At 43.9% G+C, this 7,319-nt stretch overlaps 1 pseudogene; it reads left to right on the forward strand.

The window, feature by feature from the left end:
- The first annotated feature begins 726 nt into the window (after nucleotides 1–726).
- LOC147883399 (pentatricopeptide repeat-containing protein At2g13600 pseudogene) lies at nucleotides 727–3,164 on the forward strand (annotated as a pseudogene).
- Nucleotides 3,165–7,319: the final 4,155 nt, after the last annotated feature.

Genomic DNA, 7,319 nt, shown 5'->3' on the forward strand with positions numbered 1-7,319 from the left:
TCGTTTAATGCATGTTATCGATGCGAGGGAGCAAGGAAATTTAAGGTGGATGCAAGATTGAAGGATAACTATACCTTTATTCATATGGTTGTAGTCCAGGTGACAATATTGTATAAACAGCAACAAGGATCGGTTATTGTATCACCTTATTCATGTATTTGTTAGACTTTAGCTTGCAAACTATGAACATCACAAAATCAATAATAAATCACTACCCTTGACATTTGTAGGTGGATCATGTCCTAACGAACCTTGTGTCGCATCTCATATCCACTATTTTACTCATTCGCTTTTTTGGCCTGCCCCGTGGGAGTAGCCTTAGCAACGATGCAATTTAGGCAAAGCAAAAATTAGGCATTTTTAGAATTTTTGGAAGTGCATATTTCCTATTGGATTATGTGGCTTCTCTTCTTTATTGCACTTGAATGCAAACTTTAAAGTGGTTTACTATCTCTCTCTCTCTCTCTCTCTCTCTCTCTCTCTCCCCTTCTTCTCAAGTCTTCCTACACACCATCTCCACCTTTTCTTCCTCCCCCCAATAACCCCCCCCTCCCCTCTCTCTCTCCCCCCTTTATCTTGTGGAGTCTTCCTTCACACCATTTCCAATTTTGTTTGCTTTTTTTAATCTTGGGCGGGCCTTAGGAATGATTAAATATCATTCACCTAGTTTCTTAAAATTTTGGTAAAATAATAAGATTGAGCTTCAATTTTGAGTTAACAGTTAACTCCTCCATGATGGAAAGGTGCTTGCCAGGTGAGGAGCCCTATCTTTCTGAAGATGGATTGAATCCTCTCTTTTCCAAAACCCATATCAAAGCTTTTTGAAGAAGAAGAAGAAGAAGAATGGACGACACCCAAGCTCCTCAGCAGCACAGCTTCGCAGCTCATCTGTCTACACCCATGGCTTCTTCCCAACCTCCATTTGGGTTCCCCGCAATCGTTAGAGCTGTCTTGCAGAAATTTCCTCCTGCCTCTCCTCATACCACTTCAAATTGCTTTTGGGTCCTTCAATACAGACCTCACATCCACCAATCGGCAGTCGTTATGGTCTTTCTTGTCATACAGAGCGCTTATTCTTTGCATCGTCCGGTTTTCGTTGTGGTTACGTATGGTGCGGCCGGGGCACATCCATAAGAGCAACCTTAATGTACGACTACCCTGGACAAAAGGATTTTATCAGGTAGCTCGGTTATCGTTTCTAGTGATGCGAAACCGTTGTGAGCCTGAATTGACAAAACCAAGGGCTAAACGCACATTGTATTTATGAGACTCGCAAATGCGCAGGGCCAAAGCATAATGGCCGGACTCGCTAGTGGAGTTGTGAATCTATCTAAAGCACGAAAGTTTGCATAGAAAGCAGCAAGGAAATGCCGACCTTAGAGGAGGCACTTACTTCTTTGGAACGGATGCCTAGGCTGCCTTCGCTTGAGAACTTTATATGCATCTTGCAGAAGTGCCGAAAGAAGAAAAATCTAGCTTATGCAAAGCGCTTGCATGCCTACGTGTGTAAAAGACGGTTGGAAGCTCATATACTTGGGAATTACCTTGTCCCTATGTTTGTGGAATGTGGAAGCATGTGCGATGCTCAGCAGGCTTTTATTAGGTTGGTTGTTCGGAGTGAGTTTTGTTGGACTTCTCTTATCACTGGTTATATTGAATGTGGGGAATCACAGCATGCTCTCTACCTGTACCAGAAAATGAAAGAGGATTGCGTACATCCTAGCAAATATACGTTTTTGGCCCTACTGAAGGCTTGTGCTAGGCTGAACGATGTGGCAAGAGGCCAAGAAATACATGCCGAGATTGCGAGAGAGGGGTTGGAAAGTAATCCTTTTGTCGGCACCGCATTGGTCGATATGTATGCCAAGTGTGGCTTGCTTGCAAAAGCAAAGGAAGTATTTGACGGACTTGCAGTTAGAGATGTGATTTCGTGGACTGTACTAATCACAGGATTTACTGAACATGGGCTTGGTGAGGAAGCGCTGAACTGTTTCACACAGATGCAATGGGAGGGTGTGTCTCCGGATGCTGTCACGTTTGTTTGCAGCTTGAAAGCTTGTGGCAGCATGCAAGCCATAGACAAGGGCCAAGAAATACATGCAGAGATTGCCAGAAAGGGGTTGGAAAGTGATCCTTTTGTTGGCAACACCTTGATAGATATGTATGCCAAAAGCGGTTTGCTTACAAAATCACAAGAAGTGTTTGATAGGCTTCCAGTTCGAGATGTAGTTTCATGGAATGCACTAATCACAGGATATGCTGAACATGGCCTTGTTGAGGAAGCGCTGAATGGTTTTGAACACATGCAATTGGAGGGTGTCTCTCCCGATGCCGTGACGTTTGTGTGCAGTTTAAAAGCTTGTGGCAGCATAGGAGCCTTAGAGAAGGGTCAAGAAATACACGCGGAGAGTACTAGAAAGGGATTTGAAACAGAGCTATGTGTTGGCGGTGCCTTGGTTGATATGTATGCTAAATGTGGATCACTTACAAAAGCACAGGAAGTTTTTTTCAGGCTTCCAGTTCGAAATGTTATCTCATGGACTGCATTAATTGCAGGATATGCCCAGCTAGGAGAAGGTGAAGTCGTTTTCCAATTGTTTGAGAGAATGAGAGGAGAAGGCATAAAGCCAAGTGGGGTCACATGCCTTAGTGTTCTTACTGTATGCAGTCACGTGGGTCTAGTGGATATTGGCCAGAAATATTTCGAGGCAATGAGCAAAGACCGTTGCATGGCTCCGAGTGTTGATCACCACATTTGCATGGTTGATCTCCTTGGCCGTGCAGGCCAATTGGACAAGGCAGTATCAATGATAGAGAAGATGCCTTTCCATCCTAATCTCGTAGCATGGCATACTGTGCTGGGTGCTTGTCAAAAATGGGGTAATGTGGAGCTTGGAAGACAGGCCTTTGAACATGCAGTGCGATTAGATGAAAAGGATGCTGCAGCTTATGTCTTGATGTCCAACATCTTTGCAGATGCTCGCATGCACGAGGACTAAAAGAAGGTTGAGACAATGAAACTGAATGAATACGGAAGAAATCAAGACACAGTTAGTGGCCTGATGCTGGTGGCATACGAGAAGTTTGGGAAGCAATGTGTGTGTGTGTGTGTGTGTGTCTGTTTCATCGGGATTGTTTCTTGTAATATAATGACAACTGGTTTTCACCCCAAAAAAAATGTATGTGTGTGTGTGTGTGTGTGTGAGAGAGAGAGAGAGAGAGAGATGTTTGTTGTGTTTATAAAGGATATGTTTCAGCATGTTCCTGGATTCATCTCTCTCTCTCTCTCTCTCTCTCTCTCTCTCTCTAATTAACTAATTAACTAACTAACTGTGTGTGTGTGTGTGTGCGTGTGTGTGTGTGTTTCTCCCTGCATTGCTCCCTTCAGGACACATAGTTTATGGAAAATCGTCCTGCGGCCCAGCTAGAAGTGTTCTTCCACTGCTATTAGTTTTGCTGTACTAGCTGCTCTTCACTGGAGTAGCTATGGCTGTCCTTTTTCACCTTCTTCTAGTTTATGAGTAGCTGTTTCAATTTGGGACAGCTATGAATGTACATTCTTTTTAATGAAAGGCTCTTTTACCAAAATAAAAAAAGTATGTGTAGGACGTGTGAACACACATACACGCGCGCACACACACATTTTTACATGCGTACACATATGTATGCAAAGCTAGAAGTTATTTCCGAGGGAGGAATGGTATGTTTGCAATTTGCATTGAACACCATGAGATATGTCCATTGATGCAATAGAAGTTGGACTAGGTGGGCACAATGCTAAGCTGGTTCATCGTGTGTACCTTAATCAATACACCCAAGGGGTTATGTGGTGTTAAAAAGTAACATGCTGTGGCCATTGCACTTATATCAATAGATAGAGCTGTGAATCATTCCTGTCAGAGATGTGAGCTGCTTTCATTCCTTCAATGGAAAGTGTTTGCACTAAACTAATGCATGTGCAAAAGCCAGTTTCCCTTTTGTTTGAACTGTTCCTGCTAGCATAATGAATGATAGGTGAGGTTTACCAGAGGAAGCGGATGACATTAACTATTTTGGGGGCATTGGTGGCCTTCCCCCCTCATGGTGACGGGTGGCTTAAAGGGGACCATTAGTCCCATATACAAATGGTGGCCCTGGTAAGACTTGTATATAAAGAGGAGATTGAGCCCTTTAGAACAACAAAAAATCTAAATTTGTATGATTGGATATATTCTAGTCTTACAAAGGTATATATAAAGAGGAGATTGAGCCCTCATTGAGGATCCACCTGGGGACTTTTGCTGCTCTGTGGGCTTCACATGGCTATGGGGCAGGGTGTGGGGCCCCTATACCTAGTGCCCTACTGCCCTCCTTCCATTGACACGTGGCCCCTTTTAGGCTCTGACATGGTATCAGAGCCATCATACAGCTGCCCACAGCTCACGTGTGACGGTTATCCTGGTCAACGGTATACTGTGTGCATATGGTGGCTGCTCTGCACATGCTCATGGGTTGACGTCTGTGGGCTCCTCTATTCTGGGCGATTGGTTGCAGAAGCTATCACCGGACTGATGCTTTGTGGCAGTACGTGATATCTGTGCATCTACAGTGACTGACAGCAACCTGTTTATGGCAGCAGTGGCAGTTGATTGTAGCTGTAAGTGGGCAGAGCTTGGCAGCAGCTGGCGCATCTGTTGTTCACCTTAAAGATATGACCATGGCGGGGTATTGGAAAGTATTGGTGGCCTTCACTGTTCATGGTGACACGACTTGAAGGGGATGCATAGTTCCATATGAAAATGGCGGCCTTGATAAGCCTTGGATATGAGGAGTTTGAGACCCCATGGAGTATTTTGGTGCTTAGTGGGTTTTGACATGGCTATGGGGCAGGGTGTGCAGCTTGACATTAGTCAGCTCAGAATTGGGTCATACTAAAACCCCACTTGTAAAGGCTTGAGGTATCCATACCGTAGTCTAAAAGACAGAAGTTCATTGCCCTACCTGTGAGTCCCCCCATATGAGGACATGAGGGCAACAGGATATGAGTTTTTAGAAGGCAGCAATGCCCAGTTGGGCTGTTTATACAGGGAATAGGGCAGGTTTAGGCCCAACCTGGGGTTTGGCCATTACCTATAGATGGTTGATTGCTGGTCAGCCAGATGGGGCACTCTTCTATTTGGATTTGTTGTGGGGTAGACCACTCTCCCCCATGGAAAATTCGGCCCGTTGAATTGCCGAGAGCTGATTCACGGGAGGCAGTCCAACTCAATGAGAGGACCAAGACACGGGAGGCAGTCCAAGTCAACAAGAGGATCTAGGTAAAAGCCCCAGCTCCATTGGAAAATACCGGATAAGAGTGGGTAGCTGGAGAGAAAGCCAACAATATGCAACTCCCCTAGTGCCGTTACATTAACTGTATAAAACTCTCTCAATTCCATCCTTAATCTTTTATAATGTTCTCATCGATTTGACCAGGTCAAAGCAATTTTATTAATGCATTGATCTTTGCCCACACGTTTGCTCTTAAAGGAGCTGTTTGAATGTGAAGCTTGGTTGCTAGTATACTCGCAATATAAGCTATTCGCAATGTGAAGCTTGATTGGGAGTACACTCACAACATGTTTATTTCTGTCCTAGCATTGTGGTTGGTTGATGGTCAGCCAGATCTGGCCCTCTTCTATCTGGTTTTGTTGTGGGGTAGATGGCTCTTCCCCATGGCTATATAAAAGGGCCATTTGGGTGCTTACTCTCCATAGAAAAGGATTGTATTACAACAGTTCTAGGGGTTTCTTCTTGGCTATGATTGCATTTGGAGCAGTGGTACCTTTAGCCCATATCTTTGTGGAGCTCTATAGAGGCTATAGTTTGCCGTTCTATTTGCTTTATTTTTTCAGATCTAGGCACATCCCTCCATTTGGTCCTACGTGTCAAATCCAGGATCCAGTCTCGGAAATTTGGGCTGCTGAACTGCCAAGAGCCAATCATGGGAGTCTAGGTCAACAAGAGGACCTAGGCAAACTTCCCCACCTCCATTGCAAAATATCTTTTGAGAGTGGGTAGTCGGATAAAATGTAACCGCCCTAGTGGTGTTATCATGAATTGTATAAATTCTTTCAATGCCATCATGAACCTTTCATAATGCATGTCATCAGTTTGATCCGGCTAAAGCAATTTTAACAATGCATTGACCTTTCCCCACACGTATTCTCACAAAGGAGCTGCTTGATGATGTGTTTGAGGATTGTGATGCTTGATTGATTGTACACTTGCAAAAGCTTTCTGATACTCCCAACGTGGGATGTTGCGGACATGGGTGTTATTTTTCTGTTCCAGTATTGTGTTTGCTTGTTGGTCGGCCTGATATGCCCCTCTTCTATTTAGTTTTATTGTGGGGTGGACCGCTCTCCCCCATGGCTATATAAAACAGCTATCTCATTCCATAAAAGGCATACAGGAAAGGAGTGTAGTGCAGCAGTTCTCTTGGTTGTCATCGTATTCAGCAGTTTCTGGCAGCCTAATGGTACCTTTAGCCCACGTCTTCGTGAAGCTGTATAGAGGCCATAGTTTGTCGTTCTATTTGCCGTATTTTCTCAGATCTAAGTACATCCCTCTATTCGTGTCATACAAGATTCAGTCTCAAAAATTTGGCCTGTTAGAATATGGAGAGTCGATGCATGAGAGGTAGTCTAGGTCAACAATAAAAGCCCCACCTCAGTTAGTATATATTCAATGAGTGTGGAAGTCAGAGAAAAAGCCAACAATATGTAGCTTGCCTAGTGCTATTACCATTAATTGTATAAATTCTCTCAGTGCCATCTTGAATCTTTCATAATGCATCTCATTGATTTGACCCAGCTAAAGCAATACTATTAATGCATTGATCTTGGCCTATACTTCTGCTCTCAAAGGAGCTGTTTGAGGATGTGAAGCTTGATTGGTAGTACACTCGTAATGTGAGCTGTTTGAGGATGTGAAGCTTGATTGGTAGTATGCTTGCAATGTGAGTTGTTTGAGGATGTGAAGATTGATTGGTAGTGCACTTGCAATGTGAAGCTTGATTGGTAGTGCACTCACAATGTGTGTTTTTCTGTCCTAGCATTGTGGTTCGTTCCTGGTGAGCCACATTTGCCCTCTTCTTTTTTATTTTGTTGTGGGATAGGCCGCTCTCCCCAGGACTATATAAAAACCACTTTTTCATTCCATCGATGCCTTAAAAGGTGTGTAGAAAAGGAGTGTATTGTAGCAAGTCTAGAGGTTCCTAGCCTCTTGGCTGTGATTGTATTCAACACCTTGTGCTTTGGAGCAGCCTAAAAGTACCTTTAGCCCATGTCTTTGTTACT

This window comes from Dipteris shenzhenensis, chromosome 28 (assembly GCF_047967505.1).
Source record: "Dipteris shenzhenensis isolate YYH24624 ecotype China chromosome 28, Dip_SZ_1.0, whole genome shotgun sequence".
In the NCBI taxonomy this organism is placed as follows: Eukaryota; Viridiplantae; Streptophyta; class Polypodiopsida; order Gleicheniales; family Dipteridaceae; genus Dipteris; species Dipteris shenzhenensis.